General features: G+C 49.9%; 1 protein-coding gene, 1 long non-coding RNA gene and 1 other non-coding gene across 8 annotated transcripts in view; 1 reads left to right on the top strand and 2 right to left on the bottom strand.

The window, feature by feature from the left end:
• Nucleotides 1-22068, bottom strand: part of NAV2 (neuron navigator 2) — a 383040-nt gene that overhangs the window by 316408 nt on the left and 44564 nt on the right. The window lies entirely within an intron of this gene.
• Nucleotides 13260-20079, top strand: LOC114220012 (uncharacterized). Of its 2 annotated transcripts, none has more exons than XR_003611502.2 (3): nucleotides 13260-13374; nucleotides 15418-15736; nucleotides 19728-20079. It is a non-coding gene; the product is annotated as an uncharacterized LOC114220012 (long non-coding RNA). The 2 variants fall into 2 exon arrangements; XR_015766644.1 differs by having other exon boundaries at nucleotides 15439-15736.
• LOC114220067 (small nucleolar RNA SNORD45) lies at nucleotides 17202-17273 on the bottom strand. The gene has a single exon (XR_003611514.1). It is a non-coding gene; the product is annotated as a small nucleolar RNA SNORD45 (small nucleolar RNA).

Genomic DNA, 22068 nt, shown 5'->3' on the forward strand with positions numbered 1-22068 from the left:
ACAAAAGGCAAATTAATGATGTATCAACTAATGGTGTGGCCATGCTTTCCGGGATTCTGCAGAAAAGCTGAGGCCCATGCATGATAGCCGAGGCTATGTGAGTGTGGAGATGCAATCATCACCTTTCCTGCCTGGGGTCTGGGGGCAGTGGGGTGCACAAGCACAGTGGCTGCTGCCTCCCCAGTGCTTCCTGGTCCTTGGAGTTTCTCTGGCCCCTCCCCCATCCAGTAGGGGAGTACTCTGGTGGACCACAACTACCCTTGGGTGGTCCTCACAGTTAATTTGAAAAGTGAGACCCAGGTCTAAAGACTCAGACAGACCCAATAAAGGCTGACCTTTGACCCACACTGGGGAAAACTCCCTCCATAGGGTAAAAAGGCAGCCACATTGAAGCAATGAGGACATCCCAGCCCTTACCACAGCCACCTGCCACCAAGCTCTGTCCCCTGGGATGCTCCATATTTTCCTCATCTGCCAAGTCATTCTTTTTCTTCTCTTTTTTTTCCTTAGAAGCATCTAGGTCTGGCAGCCGGACGCTAGCTAGTCCACACCAGGACCCACCTTTCCCCGGGCTACATTCTAGAGTGGCATCTCAGGTGCAGCCTGGAGAGAAAAGGTGTGAAACTCTGGGCTCCCCCACAGCAGTCTGGTTGGAGAAAGATTCCAGGAAAGGATTAGGCAAATGCAGTCCTGACATAGTATAGCAAAGGTGCATAACGTCTGCTAATGTTACAGCACATTAAAAGAAGCTGTAAAATAGTAGCTTTAAGTTAGACAGGCCAAACACAACACAAGAAGTATGAAAAGCAAGGTGCCATTTTTCGAACAAATAAGTTCATTATATGAAGAAACAGCTGAGGTTGTTTTTGCATCTTGTTATCCAATGCAGTGCCTGTGACTTTTTTGGGAGCATCTTTAAAGAGCACAGTCAGTATGAATTCCAGCTTATTAATGATACCTATTCCTTACTGAGCTCTTATTATGTGCAGGAAAATTTCCAATATGGTTTCTTATTCTCACACCAGCAATACAAGGTGAGAACTTGCCCCATTTTACTCAGAAGGAAGCTGACATCCACGGTGGTAGCTAACTTGGCCAGAGCGCTGGCTGACTTCAATGCGGAATTAGGGTCCCCTTGAAACCATCAGATAAAAAACAAATCACAAAAGCAAAACCCAGAGAAGAGCTTTCTGATTACATTTTCTCCTTGGGCTGGAGTCAGGCTTCCTGGGATAGAGTGGAAAAGGCTGCTCTCCTAAGCCCTCCCAGGAGTGATGGGCGGTTATTTTTGAAAACGGAGGAGGGAAAAAGTACCTGCAGCCTAGATGGTTCTTGCATGCTAGAAAGAAACTAAGCCATTGTGAGAGGCGGGAGAACAGGACTGGATGCGTAGTCAAGCTGGGCTCACGTTTTTCTTCTCCCCCAAACAAGCCAAATGGCAATAGAGATCAACACCCGCGGGCATCCCCAAGTATCCCAACACAATGGGGGCGGGGGTGCAGACCACGCTGACCCCGGACAGCGGTGAGGGCGCAGACCTACTCGCAGGACGCAATCCTCAGCATGTGCAACCCAGGAGATCCCCAAGAATTTGTAGGTGGAAAGGACTAGGAGAAATTGCGGCCCATTCCCACCCCCCCTTCAATCGCTCACACACACATACACACATCGACTTTTCCTGGTTAAAAAAAAAAAGCCTGAAATCTATCTTCAAGATAATACAGGGAAACACCAAGTACGAAATGCATTTCAGGGGCTTTCCATCATGGGAGACAATTCCCAAAGGGGATGGGGAGCAGGGTGGGGGATAAAAACTGGAACAGTGCCCCCCGGGAGTGAGGGGGTCTGCAGTCCACCTTACCAGCTTCATGGTGGTGTTATTCTGTTCCCAGCGCCACAGCATCACGCTCATCTTACTTCAGGTCGAGGAGGGAAGGGGGGTTGGAAAAAGGAGAAAAAGGGGGAGGGGGCCGAAGCACCTGCCCGCGCGCCCTGCAGGTCCGGCCGTCCCGTCCCGTCTTCGTCTCCGCCCCGGCCCCTCCGGGCATCCCCGGCGCCCGCGGCCGCCTCGCCCCCTCCCCGGCTGCTGCCGCGCGCGCTGGGGGTGGGGGGGAACCCTGCCCGGAGCCCGGCGCCCGCGCTGCCCGGCTCGCGTGCCTCCCCCGCTCGCTCCCCGCCGGCCTCCCCGCCTCCGCCAAATCAAACAACTCCCCCTGCGTCCGAGCGCCCGCGCCTCGGAGCGCGGAGGCCGCTGGGGCCGCGACAGGGGTGGGGGCGGGAGTCGGGGCCGCCGGGCTCCCCGCCCCCTCGCCGGCCCGCGGGCCGCTCCGCGAGGCCCCCGGCTCTCGGGTGGGCCGGTTAGCCCCCGCGGTAGGGGGTGCGGGGTTAGGGGCAAGACGGTTGGAGGGGGAGGTACTTAACTCTTTCGGGGAGGGCGCGGGTAGGCGGGGCAGCCTTCGGCACAAATGAAGGGGTACGAGGCGGGGAGCTGGGGGCCCGCGGGGGGCGCAGTCTGTGGGTCGCGGGTCCTCAGCCCGGACACGGCGCGCGCCTCTCCCCACGCGTGCTCGGCTCCGTGTGCATTTGCCTTCGGCACGGAACTCACCCAAGTTGTCTGACAGTAGCCACCCCGGGGATCGCCCCCTCCCCCCCAGCTGAAACTGTGACTGGGATGGATGCACCATCACCACCACGTCCATCCCACCACACACACACACACACACACACACACACACACACACACACACACACACACACACACACACACACAGTCGCCCACACCCTGCCCCGGCCACCGCTGCTCCCCAGCAACATGTATTTCCTGCTACGTGAAGGACGGGGCTCGAGTGTTTTCAAACACACCTGGCCGCTGCCACAGAAAGGACATCCACGGCCCTCGGGGAGGTGGAAGGGGCAGGCGATGACAGGGGAGGCAGATGGGGGAAGAGGCTGTGTAGCCCTTGTTTCCTCTTCTGCTTGCCCCACCTGCCACAGGCTCTTTCTCTGGGCCTGCCCCTCTACCTTGTGTCTTCCTCTGAGATGGGAGGGGGGGGCGGCTAGGTAGCTCCTCACCTCCCAGTCCAAGCCTTGGCAGCGTCCCCGGCAACTTTCAGTACCCTGAAAAGGCTCAGGAATCAAGGCACGATGGCACGGGCTACCCAGACCTCAGGGCTTGTCTGATTTGGGCGGCGGTGACATTTTAGGATGAATACCTGGCTGTGCCCTGCTGACAGAGAGCTATGATGAGAATTCATGGAATTGCTTTATTACATATTCACCTCAGTAGTCAAAACTGTTCAAAGTGAGGGGAGGTGGTAACATGGGTCCTAACCTTTTAAAAGTGATCTTCCAAACATGCCAATTAGATCAAAATATTGCTCTGCCTAAAGCTTTCAGGATTTGGTTTCCCTTCACAGATGAAAAATTCCAACTCTTTTTATGGCCTACAACTTCAGCCCCCACTCTCTTCCTTTTGCCTACTGTGCTCCAGCCACCGAGGCGGTCTTTCTTTTTCTCAAACACATTGAAATCCTTCCCACCTCAAGACCTTGGCACCTGATAGTGCCTCTCCCTGGGTCACTGTTCCCCCTAGACCTGCCTATGCCTCATTTCTCATGTCACCTCCTCAAAGAGCCCTTTGACTTCTCATGTAGTGACCTCCTTCCCATATTCTTCTATTACTCTTGTCTTCCCTTTGTCCTGTTCATTGTGTGAACGTAGCTAACTTATATTCTTGTTTTTTGTCTGCCTTGTCCCACTGCGCTATAAATTCCATGAAAGCAGGGGCCTTGTCTGTTTTGTTCCCCCATGATATCTCCAAGTGCCTGGAACAGTGTGTGGCACAGAGTGGGAGCTCAGTAGATGTTTCCCAAATGAAAGTGTGTTGACAATGTTCTAAGTTCCTGCGGCTTCCTCTGCAACAGGACAGAGCCAGACCAGGACTGCACATCCCACATCCCGCCTGGGCCCTAACCGAGACTGAGTGACTGCAGAAAACCCTGTTATGTGCATCTCCATGCATATTTCTGGAGAGTGAAACATAGGCAGGGATATTTGCTGCTTAAAGGGAAGGGATACCTCCTAGGGAAACACAGAAGGAGGGCAGCATATGTCGTGTGAGAAAGCATATTCTATATTAAAGTATATTCCTGCGTTTGGAAAACAAGACTTTTAAATAACTATTTTTTTCCTCTGAAAATAAAGCTGGACAAAATCTTATTGGCCAAGACAGCAAAACACGAGTTGTCTATCACAGTGTGTTAAGCCAGGGGTCTTGGTGCTGGGTGGGAAGATGTGCAGTCCAGAAACCTCCTGGTTGTATGAAAATACTGTGAGACTGGGCATTTGTGAATTTTCTGGGGAAGCATCTATAGGTTTATCACATTCTCTACGATACCCCAAAATGTGAAAAACCTACACATCCCCAGAAAGTCACTGAATGAGCAATTAGTTCCCAATCAAAATCTTTGCTGGTCAAAGATGGAAAATACCACTCATGGTGCGAGGCAGAAGCAGGGGGTGGGGGTAGAGAGGGTAATGAGTTTTCATTAAGAAGAATGCATCCTGCGGCTTTCAGATCTCACACGCTTCAGACCATAGGTATGCTAAGTCATTGAGGAAACACCCGTTGAACATGCATGTGCCCAGGGCTGTGCTGGATATTGAGAATCAGAGAGGCACATACACCCACCATTGCAGTGCAATGTGACAGGTGCTATAAAGGAGGGCCGTATGGCGTACATCTGGGCCATAAAGAAAAAAAAAAAAACTATAACCAAGATTGGGAAGTATGGAGTAACTTCACAGAGGTGACACCGATCAGCATCTGGAAGGATGAAGGCAGGTTCGACAGGAGGAAAGCACCCCAGGAAGGTGGAACAGCACGTGCAAGGGTATAGAGAGGTGAAAACTCTTGGCAGGTGTCATGTGGTCAGAAGGAGGAGATCATGGGGCAGGAAATGGGGCTATTTGTAAGGCTGGAGCAGGTTAGGTCCCTGTAAAGGGGATCCTACCCTTCATCCTTATAAACCAGGGAATGATCTGCCTGACATCCCATTTTAGGAGGACCTCTCTGGTAACAGCAAGAAGGCAAGTTTGAAAAGGTGGAGGCTGGAGGGAGGGAGACCAGTTAGAAGGCTGTTGAAGTCATGCAGGGGATAGGGAGTGAGGACCTGAATAAGGACAGGTGTAGAGAAAAGGACACCGGCAATCCGCTGATGCAGTGGGTGGCTCCCTGGGGTCATGGCTTTGAGTTCACCCAAGCAGGTGTCAGGACCGTGCAGATTTTCAAGAAACAGAAGCGCCTCCCTAAAACCTCCTACATCTTGGAGAGCTATTCATCATGCCCCAAGCTGCCTCTCCCAGCACCTTTCTTCTCCTTCCTCCTATTTCTGTGATCTTCCACCAAGTCCTTTGATGTGAATTAAGGGCAAGGGATCAGCCCATGCGGACCACATGGGACAAAGCGGTGGGAACAATGCTTGTGAAGGTCTGCCCTGAATGTGTGGTCTTCTTCCTCCTAACAGTGGGCCTCTTCTTTCAGCTCCTGGCTTTCTGACCCATTCCTTAGACCTGCCTGTTCAGTGGGGACCCTTGCAGACAGTGACCCCTAGCTTAGCCCAGCTCCCTGGGCATGACCTCTCTTGTACTCTCATGGTAGCCACAAAGTAGGGCCCTAGGTCCCAGTACTGTGCAACCCTTGGTGGCACTGACATCCCCTCCCCACCAGAGGCTGGATCCGCCCTTTGCTGACAGTGTCCTCTTCCAGACCTTCCCATCCCCAGCATCCAAGGGATGTGCCCCTCATCCCTCAGTACTTGCTTCCTTCCGTGTCTGTCTTCCCTACTCTTAGACTTCTCTGAATTCTCAGCACCTCCCCAGGTAGGAGAGGCATGTGGTAAGCATCTCCTGAATGAAAGCTGGAGCGTCTCTCTTGATCCTCAAGGCAGAAGGAAGAGGGCAGAGAGATTCAGACCAAAAAGCAGGGTTTGAGGCCTGGCATCCACATCCCCAAAACCTGTTCATTCGCAGACCTCCTTTCCCTCACCTCTCAAATGATGATCTGTAAAGTTCCTTTTCCCTCCCACATTCTGCAAGTCCAGCCCCTGTCTGATAAACTAATTTGTGTCCAGCTGTTAAAGGCTTAATGTGTTTCCCAGATAACGTATTCCAGCTTAACAGGGGTCTTCCACTCCCTCAGCCAAAGCAGTGACTAATGGGGAGAAGTTCAGACACTGCGGGGGCCAGCCCGGGGAACATCAGACAAAATGGGCTCTCTAGACTTCCCCGAATGTGGGCTGAAGCCTTTCCACCCACACAGGACAGACGCCAGCTTTTACACAGCACAAGGATGACAAAGGAAAGACCAGGAGCAGTGTGCCACCCCAGAGGTAGGGAATAAGCTAATAGCTTAACATAGGGAGTTCATTATTTTTTTCCCCAAATAACTGGGCTTGAAGAGTAAAATAGCACAGAAGAGTTTAGCATCGTCTGACAGAGGAAAATCCTAGCCCTATTAGCGGCTATTTATTAAGTATGGCACAGGGCACCTTTCAATTACTCATCACAGCAATGTTAAGAAAAGTGATTTTCCCCATTTTGCAGATAATGGCTCAGAGAGGGGGAGTGACTGGCTCTGTTAAATCAGCTCTGAAACCACCAAACAGGAGCATCCCTGGGGTAGGCCTGCCTGCCCCCTACCTCTGTTGTGTTCATGGTATTGTCATACTACACACAGGAAAGGGAGTCTCAGAAATGCCATCTCTGGGAGGATGAAGACCCTCTGCAAACAGACATTTTGGCAAGTGGCTTTAAGGCTTATTTGAAGCCTCCTTCCCTTTCTGGGAGGGCCTGGAGATCTTGGATATGGAGGAAGACAGATAAAAATAAAAGACTCTTGGAAGGTACACAGCTGGCAGGCTTTTCAGGAATTGAGAGTCAAATTTACATAAAGCACTAATCCTTCCTGGAGCAGAAAGCTGGGACCAGGAGAGGGAGCCCCCGAGAGGTGCCCTCTCCCCTCCACCAGCCTTGGAGGGGAGGGAGCCCCCTGCCAAAAGGTCACAGGGAACATTGGGGTCTGCGGGGGGTCCAAGGCGATTGGAGGGTTTGAAAGTAAGATGTATGGCTTTCAGGAGGGCAGACACAATGTCATACTGACAAGCCCACAAATGAATGAATACGCCCCTAGAAAGGGCTGGGCTGGGCTGGGCTAGGCTAGCAAAGGGTTTCTCTCCCTCCCCCACCCCTTTTCTTTTTTTGTGAAATAAAGAATTATGTAAAGGCATCTCGCCTTCAGTGTGTTCCCTGACCGGGGTTTAATTTGTCGCTTTCTGGCTCCCCCCAACAATTCACTTTCTTCCTTCCAGTGTTGGGGGTTCAGGGTCTGAGTGGGGCAGTGTCTCCCATGGCCCCTGCCCCTGTCCCTGTGGGCTGCTCACTCACTCTCCCTTGCACACTTTTGCTCAGGCTATTCCCTCAGCATGGAAGTGCTTTTCCTTCCATTCTCTGCCAAATGATATCGTGTAGGTCAGGATCCAAAGCAAAATTAACTTAGTTGGTGAACTTGTCTTAGAACCCTTCCCTTTGAGAACGCCTTCTCCTCTCCTCTGGGGTCCCCAGCTCTCTGTTTCTGGCTTCTTGCCAGCCTTTGGAATCCTCCATCTTCTTTTGCAGTTGGGGGTGGGTACACTCACTGGCTGTTTTAAGGGTTAGTATTGATATGAGTATTATTAACACTGGATTATAAATTGCTTAGGAACAGGTACTCTGTCTTCTTCATCTCTGTACACTCAGAACAGTGTTTGGCTTATTGTTGGTATTATCAAATGGAATGAATATATTCAGAAGGTTAGGACTATAGGGGGCTTAAAGTTCATCCAGTCCCCCCCCCGACCCCCATAATTGTCCAGGAAACTCCAGGTCCCCTCTATAGGATACCTTCCACTGCACTGCGTGGAGTGCACTAAAAAGAAACCCAACTGAGTCGGGAGGCTGGAAACAGGGCACGACAGCATCTCGGGCAGGCTCTCAGAAATCCATGGTGACCTGGCCAGACTAAAGATTCACCTGCTTGCTGGGAATCTGGATACTGGACATTTCCTTTTAAATCCTACTAGAAGAAGAACTTTTGGAGAGTGAGGATTATGTCTTAATTTTCCCCTATAGCCTCCCAAACACCGCCAAACATAGAAGGAGCTTAGGGCAAAAACTAAATTTCAGGAAGAATGAATGAATAATTAAAGACCAACTTTAAAGCTCTGGGGAAAGAGGCTTTTGACTTATACAAAGCAGCCAAACTGGTCCCAAGCAGCCGAGGACACAGTTTGGAAGAGCAGGCATGCTTTTCCCTCAGACCCCGGGGTTGCCAGGTACCCCTGGTATTTATTTGCTCTATTCAACATCTCAGGCCCAGGGGCTCCTCCTCCAGCTCCCCGCCCCCCACTACTTCAATGAAGCAGATAAGGGTAGAAATTGTGCAATCTTCGGGTGACCTCTGACCCCCCCTTTGAAGGGCTGGCCCTCACTCCTCCCTCTTCCTCCTACCCTCTGACGGGTTGCATCTCCTGCTCGGACCCCAATGAGGTGTCAGGGCGTGGGGACTGCAGACATTTGTGGAGGTAGCTTGAAGACCCGTTTAGGCCTATCCAGCTCACTCAGTTGGGCTAGGGATCATGTGAGGTGAAATAAAAACTGTTCAAAGCAAAAAATAAAAAAATAAAAAATGAAAAAAAGTTTTCAAAAATCCTGCCACAGAACTAAAGGCACAGAAATATGGATAGCTATTGTCAAAGCACTTAAGGACGTTAAATGGTTTCTAAATTTTGTTTTCTGTTCTGGTTTTGCGACCGAATGATTCAGAGACACCGTCTGGAATGGAGTCGTCCTCGAACTCTCTCTGGGTTGCATTGGTTTGTTTTGTTTTCGGTGGTTGTGGTTTGGTCGGGGAGATGGTAGTGTGGTTTTGTTTATTTTATTTTCCCTGTGGGACCAGTCCTTTCATTCTGGGCCAGTTCTGGTCACCAGGGATTATGGTTAGTAATTTAAGAGGCAGCGTCTTTCCCAGGGGGCTGTGGTCTACACTTCCGGGGCACTGTTGAGGAACTCAGCACCTCCCTAATAAACTTGTGCTGTAGGAAATTCCAGGGCTTTTCACGATTAAGAGATGAAAGGAACACAAATGCCCTCGAAGTGGGTTAAATATTATTCCCCAATGGGGGCTCCGGAGGCTTTTTCCCTTGGAACAAAGGCAGCAGGTAAATTGATTCCACTTTTGTTAGGCATCTTGATTTCACAGGAGATTGCTACACACACACACACACACACACACACACACACACACACACACACACACACCCTCTGAGGGCCTCCTCCTTCCCCCCACCCCCGGCCCAGCAGAGGGTACCTGTGATGAATACCACTAGGGTGAGGCTCGGGGCTGGCGCTGTGGGTCTGGTACACATAAGATGAGGGTAAACAGGAGGAACCAGATGTCCGAGATGCACCGGCCGAGATAGTGTGTGTACACAATCACCCTCTATTCCAAAGTCAACAAGGACAACCCGGGAAATCCCAGAACGAGGGTGCCATTGTTTAGCAAAGGAAAACTCTCAGCACTGCTAAGACTGGCTTTTGGCTTCTGTGCAGACCCATGAAACGACTGCCATTGATCAAAAGGCCTTGGCCCTTCTGGGCATTTCTCTGATCCTAGCGCACGACTAGCAGAGCGGTTCTTCGCAGCCGGCACCCTTCCTCCCTGCGCATGCTCCAGTCAGGTGTGGACACGGAGAACTCACGACGACCTAGTTTCATGTTTGTCAAAGCACTTCCATGTCGGTGGCCCAGGTGGTCATTCTTAGAACCATTCTGGGAACTAAGCTGGATGGCGGCATGATCCCATTTTCCGAAGAGCAGAGAGAGGTTAAATGAGCTGTCCAAAGTTGCACAGCCGCTTAATGAGTCTTAGACCTACGGGCTCCGATCTAAACACCCTCTCCATGGGTTCTCAAGACACGTGGACTTCACATAGTATTTTGTTATTAACAACAGTAATAGCAGCAGCGGGACCTAATACTTCCATAAGTGCATCGTCTGGGTCGTGTGCCATTCTGAGAGGTCTGCATGTAAAATCTCATTGAATCATCATAGTAACCTTGTGCTACAGGTGTCAAAATTACATTTCACACATGGGAAACCAGACACAGAAAAGTTAAATAACTTGCACAAGGTCACAGAGCTAGTAAGTGACACTGCTTGGATTTAAACACTGTTTAGCAGCAGAATCAACATTCTTTTTTTTTTTTTTTTTGAAGATCTTACATATTTCTTTGACAGAGAGAGACACAGCGAGAGAGGGAACACAAGCAGGGGGAGTGGGAGAGGGAGAAGCAGGCTTCCCGCGGAGCAGGGAGCCCGATGCGGGGCTCGATCCCAGGACCCTGGGATCATGACCTGAGCTGAAGGCAGACGCTTAATGACCGAGCCACCCAGGTGCCCCTAGAATCGACATTCTTAACCTGTGTTGTTCCGTCTCTCTGTGTAGTGACATCATAATCATAAGGTGAGCCCAAGGTCAAAAGTAAAATAAATATACTTCACTGAAAGGGTTTTTACAAATAATAGGTGCCATGCCCAGTCTTTTTTTTTTTTTTTTTGCTCGTTGTTTGGTTTTGCTTGGTTTTAATGATTGCTGCCACTACAAACAAACTTCCATCAAATGCGTGAATTCCTTCTCAGATCATGCAATTGTAGATAGTATTTTAAATACCTTTGTGACCTGCAGCAAAATCAGGTGAGATACTGCATATGAAGGCCCTTGAAAAACCATAAATTCCTAGAACTAGTTTCCCAAAAATAATTGATGGGAAAGACTAGAGTATGTTCAACAGCCTTACCTATGTGTCTTCACTGTAGGACTTTTGGGAAGCTTACCTATGCCAGTGAGCACCCTGGAGCTCTAAGCAGGCAATTGGAAATGGAGTAACTCCCAAATTTATTTGACTATAGAGCCCTTTGGGTAGAGCACTTCTCAAGCTACTACTCCAAGGAACCCACTTGGGGACCGGTATCCCACAAGGTGGAACCCAGGATGTATTTCCTAGCAGGTTCCCCTCTTCAGCGATATTCAAAGCAGCCTGAGTCCCTCTGAAGCCACCCCTAGATCTGCTCCCTTAATTTTGAGACCCTGCAGCAGGAGACTTAAGCCTGCACTTCTATCATTATAACTATAAGGCCAAAGACCACAGGATCTGAGTGATGAGACAGTGGGGGCCTTGGGGCTCCAACAGAAACATGACAAGAGAACTCAGATGACCCCACTCCTGTGTCCTACACACAATCTGGTTTCTATCAGGCAGGCTCCTGTGGAGTCACACTGAAAGCCAGTCATTCAGAATGTGTGGCTGGCCCCTGACACAAACCCAAGATTTGAAGGATGGCCTTACTGATAATGAATCCCCACCCTTCCAGCATGGAGCAGATGGTAAGGAATAACAATGGGATTGGCTCTACACAGGGGGCACAATGGGAGGAGGACGTGTGCCTTTGCTCTGACACCACGGTCCTACTGAGGTAGGCGTGGAGTGTCTGAAATAGCCATCATCTTACTCTGATAATAAGAATCGCTAACATTTACTGATCATTTGCATACTTAGCATATCCCAGGCACTAAGCTATTTATATAGATCACTATCTTTAATCCTCACAATAACTCTCTGAAAGTAGTACCATCACCAGTATCCAGAACAGGTTAACAGAAGCACAGAGATGTTAGGTAAATTACCTATGGTCACACAGCTCATAATGGTGGAATTCCAGCATGGGTTTGTCTGAATCCACATAGCCTTGTAGCCATGGTCCTAAGGCCTTATAGGTCTTCTAGAGCAGTGGTTCTCAAAGTGCAGTCCCTGGTCCTACAGCATCAGCAATACCTGGGAACTTGTTACATATGGAAATTCTTGGACACCGCCACAGACCTACTGAAAGAGGAACTCTGGTAGGATCCAGCAGTCTGTGCTTTGTGGTTGTTGTCTTATAAGGCCTGCAGCTCATTCTGATGCCCACTAAAGCTTGAGAACCACTGCTCCAGGGGAAAGAGCTTTGTACCCAGACAGTGGCATCTCACTTGAGAAAGCCCCAGAATGAGTCACCTGGCCCATTATCCAGTAGCGTCACCCAGCAACGAGCAGGGCACAGAGGGGCAGGGTGCAGGACCAGTGGTTATTCCAGGAAGAAAAAGTAATAGTGAGGCCTGGCATCGCAGGGCACTAGGGCCAAGACCGAACAGGAGGGACAGCTGAGGTCCAGGGTGAAGATGGGAAAGGGCAGCATGAGGCATGCCTGCATGGAAGATGCCAGGCCATTTCCATCCCGCATCCTCCCCTCCCTCTTCACAGGGCCACGAGGTTCACAGAGGGCTGCGCAGGCCTTCCCGATCCCCGAGTTATCTCCCTCCCTGGGCGCACACCACCACTTGGCAAGGCCCCCACCAAGAGGGTCTCGTGCCTCTGCCTGAACCCCTGCAGTGAGAGAGAGCTCACTGCCCCCAGGGCAGTTCTTCTTCCTTCTGTGGAGATGTCTGCGTGTTTCCTTGCACTCTTCCCCGCCATTCCTCCCTGTGCCCCACCGAGGCCACGCTGAACTAGCCTGCCTCAGGGAGGCCCTTCAGATATTTGACAGTGCCCATGCTTCCCGGGCCTTCTCTCGTCCAGGACAAAGGCCTTGGAATGACATCAGGCAAGCTGAGCAGCCGGCCCTGGGCTGCCAGCCTGGCCACACTGTCCACAAGGAGGGGCTCAGGGAAGGGGGCGCTGACTGCCTTTCCTGATCTTCTTCCTGAGGAGGGCATGGAAAGCACCAGCCTGTCCTTCAGAGAGTTCCTTGAGAAAGCAGAGGCAGGGGGGCCATGTTTCTCCAAGACCCACTCACTGGGCAGTGAGGGAGGCCCATCCTGGACCGGGAAGTTCCTCCGCACGTGCCCAATCTGCAGAACCCAGGGGGGCCCCGCTCCCTGGCATGTCCCCCTCCTTGTCGGGACTGTCAGGGCTCCACCATCCCCACTGGAACCCTTGGCTCCTGGAGCGGGTAAACATCAGGCTGTGTCAAGGCCCCGCCGTCTCTCTGCGGTTGGCAGGGACTGACCGCTCTGCAGGGAAGAGATAGTGACGGGTCTGATGGGTCTGTTTTCATTGGACAGACTTGTGCTTATCTTCCCCGAGGAAGCCAAGGGTAGGGGGCTGGGTTGGGAAGTTGGAGATCTGGGCTACAGGCCCTCAAGGTCCCAGTGCAAGCTCCCAGTGCAAGCTCCCAGTGCATCCTCCGGAGACAAACTGCTTTAATTCAGAGTCTGGTCCACCCTGGCTCTCTGTGTGACCTGGGGTGAGTTATGTAACTTCTTTGTGTCTTATGATCTCATCTATTTGTTCATGGAAGTGATAACGGTGCCAGTCTCTCCACAGTAAGGCCCATGTGAAACATGCATGAACATGGGGCACGGTAGCAGGCACCCGGTCCAAGCTCATTGGGTCTTTATTGTTCCTATTGGTCTACTGCTTTATACAACTTGGTTAGGGGTCAAGTTATACATGACTAGAGCCTTTCTAACTTTACAAAGACTTTGTTCTCTTGTTTGATTCCAATAACTCATGAGATGGCAACATCAAGATATACCATGACCATTGTATATGTGAAAATACTGAAGCCCAGAAAGGTCAAGTGACTAGTCCAAGATCACACAGCAGATCCATCAACAGATCCCAGACCATCTGACCTCCTGCCTTGGGCTCCTGAGGCCTGGCTATGATGGACAATTTGATTTATACTACCATTGCATTTCTTCTCATATCATACGGCTATCTTATTTTCTAAAATCAAGAGGTGGACGTGTGATCTTGGACATAAAACCCCCAATCTGGACAGTACACAGGCTCCCCTGTCACGTGCCTCCCAGTTTCTATCCTAAGGGGCATGTAAGGAAGAGATTCCTCTGTGTCTTCACCCCCGGACCTGGCTCCTGGGCCAGGACTTGTCTGGTCCCTGCCTGGTGTGTAAGTGTACAGCCAGGCTCACTGCCCAATCCAAGGCTCACTGTCTGACCCTGAGCCAGAACTTGAAGGTGCGTAGTATCAAGTCCTCCTGGAGACCCCCACAGGATGCCCCCTGCAGTGCACCTCCTGAGTAGCCCCCTGCAATGCCCCCAGGAAGGGGCCTACACTCGCTTTTGCAGTGATGCTGATCCAAGCCCACTTCTCCTAAGGCTTCTGGATGGGAGCAAGGCTGGGTGGGAATGTGGGGTGGGAGAGTGTAAACCTGACTGCTCCAGATGCACTCCTCTAGCTTGCCAATCCCAAAGCCCTTAGAAGGAGATTCTGGGAGATTTGTGCCTGGGGCTGGGAGTCACCATGTTCTGTTCAGTGGCTCCAGAAATACCAGATTTTTTTCCACCATGTCCCATCTGGGCCCGATAAGCACCATCCCTTCAGTGTCTGCGCTAAGTGGTTTGCAGGCTGTCTTGGCTGTGTGTCCCTGGGAAGGACAATTTATCTCAATGTTCTCCCCCTGGCTGTGAGAGATGCTTCTCTCCCTCCTCAAGAGATATTAGACATGGGCTCCACTGAGCGCTTATCATCCAGGGATGCTCCAATGACATCAGTTTCCTGGAGAGCTGGACGGTTCCCCTCCCTTCAAAGCCTGACTTTGCTCCCCCTCCTCCACTGGTCCTCCCCACACCCACGTCCACACTTGGATTCGTCCTGCAGACCCCGACAGCACATGGAAGTGGGTTCTCACAGGCCTCACTGTCACTCAGAGAGCAGCTTGGTGCCGTTATCAGACACGGCAATGGGGCGGAAAATGTATAAAGAGGGCCGCCTTGTTGCAGATGAGTGGAATGGCAGGGGTTGAAAACTAGCTACAGGGCAGAATTGTTCTTATATTTATTAATGTATGCAACAAATATTTTTGAATGACCACTAAGTGCACTGTTCTTTTCTGGGTGTTGGGGAGACAGAGTGTTGAACAAGACAGGAAATTATACACAAGGGCAGCAAAACCGACAGGCAAGGAAATGTACAGTAAGTACCAGAAGAAGTACAGCCAGGCGAGGGAGAGAATGTGCCTGGGAGTGTGGGGGTGGGGGCGAGTACTATAGAAAGGCAGCTCAGAGAGGCTTCTCCAAGGAGGCACCTGCCAGCAGAGATGCAAACGAAGCAAGTGAGCCCCATAGCAGACCTGAGGGGCCAGCATCAGGGGTAGAGGTATAGGAGAGCAAGGGCCCTGAGCAGAACCCAGTCAGGGTGCTGCTCAAGGACAGCGAGAGCACCACTGAAGCCAGAGCAGAGAGCAGGACAGACGGGGAGAGCAGATGATCTGGAGAGGAAAGTCGTGGCCAGCACACGTAACACAGGAGTCTGCAAACGCCAGCCCTCAGTGTGTTCCTGTCAGCCCGTGAGCTAAGAACAGTGACGACACGTTGAAGGGGTTGGAAGAAAAAGGAAACAAAGATGGAGATAGAAATGAAGACCGCGATGGAGACAACGAAGGAGAAGCTGATGGCGATGTGACAGACTATGTGGCCCGCCAACCCTGAGATATTTACTCCCTGGCCCTTGTCAGAAGAGGTCTGCTTGTTGCCCAATACAGAGACCTGAAGGACAGTGAGCCACCCCGGTTTTATTTCCAGCATCACAGGAAGCCACCATTGGCAGGGGCCGTTCTGAGCAAGGATGTGGCACAGCCCAAGGTACGCGTGTCAGCACTCACTTGGGGTCCCCTGTGGGGAGGGGTGGTCATAGGGTCGGGCACCCGGTGCAGGCAGGAACTATTGTCCCACACAGTAGTGAGGGGACAGTGGCTCTGTCTGAGGTGGGGCAGTGGCTGTCAAAAGAAGGGGCTGATTTTGAGACACATCAGCAGAGTTGGCACGCCGGATATGGGATGTGAGGGAGGGAGAGGAACGAAGGATGACTCTTAGGTTTTGAGGCAGAACAACTAACCAAGTGAGCGTCGGTGCCATTTCCTGACGTGCAGAAGACTAAGGGAGGGGCAGCCGGCGGGATGGGTTTGGGAAATCAAGAGCTCTAGTTTGGCCATGACCAGGCCGAGATGATGATTTGACATCAAAGTGCAGACACTTGTGTATACTTTTATAGACACACTCATGTGCAAAATGCACACACGTATAACATAAAGGGTGATGATGTCACTGATGCTATTGGAGAAACAGAAAGAAAACAAGAATGCATGCGAGACTTCCTCTGAAGTGTGAAGTATTCGATATTCATTCCCACAACAATCTGTAAGGAAAAGTCTCTCCATTTGTCTCTCCCACTTTACTGATGAGAAAACTGGGGCTGAAATTTTCCCAAAGTTGCAATGGAGCTGGGTAGCGGGAAAGCTCAGAGATGAAGCCAGGAGTCCCCTGTTCCTAAACCCACATGTACCAAACAGCACAGCATATCCATGCCCACCCAGGGATGCAGCCTTCCTTTCTTGGTGCTTGTGTTTGGGCATTTTTATTTGGGCCATGTAATGGAGAAACCGAGTCCTCCCGGTTTCCTGGGATTGATTCTACAGACCAGACACAATGAAATGTTCTTGTTTTCTATTTCTGAATTTAGCAATGTGGAATAAACACATTTTTACTACAATATTTTTTTCTTATTCTGTCCTTCTTAAATTATGAAGTGATAGATGCTTATTAATTGAAATCAAAAATACGGAAAAATAGGAAGGGAGTAAATTAGTAATGTCCCCAGCCCTTAAGTATTGCCATGACTGAATATATCTGGGACTATTTAGAGGCTGCACGTGACCTACCGTATAGTTAGCAACCGTTTCTGGGGTTCAGAACTGTGGGCTCAGAAAGGGAAGAGGACCCTAAAGGAACCAACGAACTATATGACAGAGGAGCCAGGTAAGAATAAAAATGTCTGACATTTATTAAAACAACATGTAGGTGTGTGTCAAGAATCGTGCTACGTGCTCTAACTGCATAACCTTATGTAATTCTCACACCCCATTTTACAGTTGAAGAAACTGAGGCTTTTGTCACTCCCAAGCAGCAGAACTGAGACTTTAACATAGGGGTAATGAATCCCAGAGCAGGAGCTCTTCAATATCATGTCATTCCATGCCTAGGGACAATTAATGCCCACCAGAAGGGTAAAACAAATATTGTTTTTGTTGTTGTTGTTGTTGTTTTACCTAAGGTTTGAGTGTAATTTTAGAATTTGCATCAACTTTGGATTCAGCTAACACATGCCATCACATCACCGACCTCAACAAAGATTTCTTAAACAAATAAATAAAAACCAAAATCTGATAAATCCAGAACAAAATGAAGGAGAGGAAGACAGAGTAAAGTGGGGCAACCCAGGATAGACTGAGTCAGCCATTCAATGAGTATTTATTGAGCACCTACTCCGTGCCAAGCACTGAACAAGACACTGGGGACCAGTGGTGAACAGGACAGACTAAAATCCTAGCTGCCTGGTGGATTTTAGTGGATGGATCACTGTGGTTGGCTAAATCTGGAGAAATACTCAGAATGGCTTCCCCTCAGCCCCTAGAGGTCTGCCTTATTTCACTCTGGTGCACGTGGTCGCCCTGTGCTAACCAACTTGTTCTAAAAAGCAAAGAACTGGGCGCCTGGGTGGCTCAGTTGTTAAGCGTCAGCCTTGCTCAGGGTCCTGGGATCAAGCCTCACATCAGGCTCCTTACTCAGTGAGGAGCCGCTTCTCCCTCTGCCCCTTCCCCTGCTTGTGTTCCGTTTCTCACTGTTTCTCCCTCTATCAAATAAATAAAATCTTAAAAAAAAATAAAAAGCAAAGAACTTCAGGAATACAAAAACCTAATTACACGGTGCTTCTATTTTATTCTTTAAATCAAACATTGTCTAACTTGTGCTTCCATGTCATCTCTTACTAGCTTATTTCCGCTCAATTTCCAACCAGACCCACTAACTGGAATTTTTTAACCTGAGGCTGTGGCCCTCCAGCGGTCTTCATGGATAAGAGGATGTTATACAGATATATATTCTGCAGAGGGTCAAGGGGCACGAAGGAGAGCAAGGGTCCATTGCTTCTATCAGATTTTCAAAGGGGTACATAACCTCAAAAAAGCAAAAATCTACGGCTCTAATCTTTTTCCACTTCAGTGGTATTTCCCAGAGTCTGTGAATGTTGATTCTTTCCCCCTGTAACAGTCTCTCATAGGGCTGAGACTGAGTGGCATTTGGGGTTTGCTTGCAGAAACTATGTGAGTGCAGCATTGGTATTTTTCCAGGCACGGCATAAAACGGAACTTAATTCATTCACTTCCACATTGACACAAGGGGGAATGTTCCAATTCCTCAGCCGCTGAGAAAGGCAATGTCCCCCACCAGGCTTCACACAACCCTCTTCCACTTGATTATTATTTGAGTCTCACCCCTGGCCCCGGCTCCACACTGCAGGTCTACACCGTTTCCCTGAGTACACACAGTCTTAGACTCCTTCAGGCCAAAGAAAATAACACTGTTCTGATAGTCAAAGGCAAGAACAGGCTTCCTAAGCAGGTTGTTCATCTGCCAGAATTCCTGCTCACTATGCTTATTCTTGAACTCCAGATATCAATCACCAACTCTATAGGGTAGAGAAATGGAACAGAAAATACAGACGGTCTCCTGTTAGTTCATTTTGTTGAAAGCAAGTAGCACATTCAAGTGGAACATTTAAGAGTCAAGGTCTTTATGAGCACTCTTTCCTTCATTGCCTCAACAAATATGTATCCAGTGTCTACTGTGCTCCAGACACTTTCAAAGTGCTGAGGATACAACCATGGACAAGACCGAATTGGTTCCTGCCCTCCTGGAGTGTATGGCCTCGTGCAGGGAAAGAGGCATCACAAATAAATAGAAATGTGTTGAGAGCTAGGATGATAAATACGAAATGCTACTGGGGACATGTAACCAAAGACCCTACGTAGTATCACAGTGTTGAACAAGGAAGATGTCCCTGCTGACATAACAGATACACTGTAGCCTGGATAGAAGTTGCTGAGGCCAGGGTGCATGAAAGGAGAAGAGATTAAGAGCCCTTGAGGCTTGTGCAAAGGTCCTGAGGCCAAAACTGGTACAGCATATTAGGGGAACTGGAAGAAAGCCTCTGTAGCTAGAGCACAAAGTGGAGCCACAAATGGCTGGAAACACGGCTAGAAAAGAAATAAGGGTTCTGTACAGATAGAGCCTTGATTGTCCTTGTGGGGATTTGGGTCCTAATCCTGTCAGCAACGGGGAGTCATGGAAAAGTACAGAGGAGGTGTATGCAACATGATTAGATCTGAGGTTTTGTTTTGTTTTGTTTTAAAGCTTTTATTTTCAAGTCATCCCCATACCCAGTGTGGGGCCTGGACTCACGACCCCAAGATCAAGAGTCACATGCTCCCCTGACTGAGCCAGCCAGGTGCCCCTAGATCCGAGGTTTTAAAAGATCATTCTGACCACAGTGTGGAGAGTGGACCGGGGATGGGCAAGACCATACATGAGGAACCACTTTCAGAGGCTTTTCCAGTAGACCCGGGGAGAGAGCCTGGGGGGTTTGAACCAGGGTGAAGGTGGTGGACACAAAGAGAAGTAGACTTCCTAGGAGAAAACAGGGTGCATGAGCCCCCCGACTTGATGGTGGGTTAGATGTGGAGGTGAGGAGGAGGGCAGGATTAGTCCTCTCATCAATGATTTGTGCTTGTCTCCAAAGCATTTCGAGACACTCCTTCTGACCCTGCCTCCAGGAGATGGCTCTCTGAATGGACACTGCCGTTGGGGCGATAACATGCCAGGGATAAATCTGAAAGGAGCCACAAATTCACGAGGCTCCAGGGACACTGGCCATTGTTATGTGCATCGAAGGGGCCACAGCTGTCCCCACCCTGAGGCTTTGTGCTGGTGATTCTACTGCCTGCATCGGGCTCCCCTGGTCTTCCCATGGTTGATGCTTCACATCTAACATCACGGTCTAACATCACCCCCAGTCGCTCTCCAATGCATCGCCCTGCTTTACTGTCTTCATAGCACTTGCCACTCTGAAATAAACTACTTAATGCATTTGCTTCCGTGTGTGGTGTCTTTATCTCCCCACAAGAAGGTGAATTCCATGACAACAGAAACTGCTCTTGTTTCACCGTGCCTAGAACAGTGCCTGGTGCACAGCAGGTGCTAGGGAAAAGAAGATGAAGGAGTAAACAACTCCCCAAAGTCCAAAGGCCCCCCTGAGTGCCCTCTCCCTGGGCCATGTGGACATCCTTGGCTCCCAGCCTTGGCACCAACTGAGCAGCTCCTGGGCTCAGGTGCCCCACGAGCCCTTGCAGACTCACTCTGAACCTCCACCTGAACCCAGGGCTCAGGTGAGTAACGGTTCTCCAAGAAACAGCACTCTCATGGGAGTTTCCTTCGCTTTGTTTCCCAAGAACTGCCAGAGCTGGTATTTTACCAACTTCCACACCTTGGGGCACGAAGCAAACTCCATGGGACCCCGGGACGGAATTATGTATTCCCACACATGACTAAAAGGGCTCACAAGCAAACATTACTGGTGCTGCTGATTCATGACTATTTTTTTTTCTAGTTTTCCCTATAGATCTCAGGGCCAAAGTCAACGGCATTTGTAGTTCATTGCTGGTTCTTTTTGACCCAGGATATTAGACAGGATTCGGTTCTCCTAGCTAAATTCCTTCTTGGAAATGGCTCTTAATTCTTCTCTCTTGGGGCACCTGGGTGGCTCAGTCGGTTAAGCATCTGCCTTCGGCTCAGGTCATGATCCCAGGGTCCTGGGATCGAGTCCCACATCGGGCTCCCTGCTCAGCAGGGAGCCTGCTTCTCCCTCTGCCTGCCGCTCCCCCTGCTTGTGCTCTCTCTCTCTCTCTCTTTCCAGCAAATAAGTAAAATCTTTTTAAAAGAATTCTCCTCTCTTACTCTTCTAATCTTATTTTTGAAAAGATGCTTCCTAACATGAAGATGGGGACTGCATTCAGCAGAGGGGAAAGGAACAGGACGTGGTGAGGCCCAGCCAGGCTCCTGCAGAGCCTACCAAAGGGACGAGTCAATGCCGAGTCACCATGAACAGTCAGTTCTCAGAGCTTGTGAGTCAGTGGCTGCTGGGCATGGGGCTTCTGGTGCCTTCCACATGCCTGAAGTCTCCCCCCGAAGCCAGGAGGGAAATGACTAACAAGACATCACTGTCCAGTGATGAGTTCACTTGAAATCATAACATGGTGCCTGTGGGATAAGATGAGCTGTCATCTGACAAATCTTCCATGTGGCCCTGGGGGTTGAGTTGAGTTGGGACAAAGGATGGGGCCCTACAACCACTGGGTGAAGCTGGGTACCTTTCTCCAACCTGCCTCTCATGGCAACAGTGTCTAGGTTCACACACTGGCAGATGTGCTGAGGCCGCTGGTGAAATAAAGTCAAAACTCTGTGGTAAAATCCTAATTCACATGCTGGAAGTCTCACTGAATGGAGAATATTTTTCTCTTAGAAATTGCCTTTCATGGGGCGCCTGGGTGGCTCAGTCGTTAAGCGTCTGCCTTTGGCTCAGGTCATGATCCCAGGGTCCTGGGATCGAGCCCTGCATGGGGCTCCCTGCTTCTCCCTCTCACTCTGCCCCTCCCCCTGCTCATGCACTCTCTTTCTCTCTGTCAAATGAATAAGTAAAATCTTAAAAAACAACAACAGAAATTGCCTTTGAGGAAATAGAGGCAAATGGTAAGATAAACTTTTGGAGGGGAATGAATAAAATTCAACTTTGAGGGATGTTATGGAAGCCTGAACTCAAGAGAACAGTAGTGCCATTTGTAGGCCAGCTTGCCATTCCCGAGCATTTTTATCTGCTCTGCATCACTGCTGATCTGCGTCTTCTGCGTCTGGACCCCCAGATGGTAGTAGCAGTGATCTTTTGTTGAATCCTCGCTGTGCGACGAGCACTTTATATATGCTATATTATTTTATTCAATTCACATCAAAACCCCTTTAGGTGAGTGTCCATTATTGCCTGTATTTTACAGATCAGGAAACTGAGGAATTAGACATGAAGCAACTTG

Source organism: Eumetopias jubatus, unplaced genomic scaffold, assembly GCF_037043125.1.
Source record: "Eumetopias jubatus isolate StellerSeaLion01/CBP00866 unplaced genomic scaffold, mEumJub1_p1.0 scaffold_13, whole genome shotgun sequence".
Classification (NCBI taxonomy): domain Eukaryota; kingdom Metazoa; phylum Chordata; class Mammalia; order Carnivora; family Otariidae; genus Eumetopias; species Eumetopias jubatus.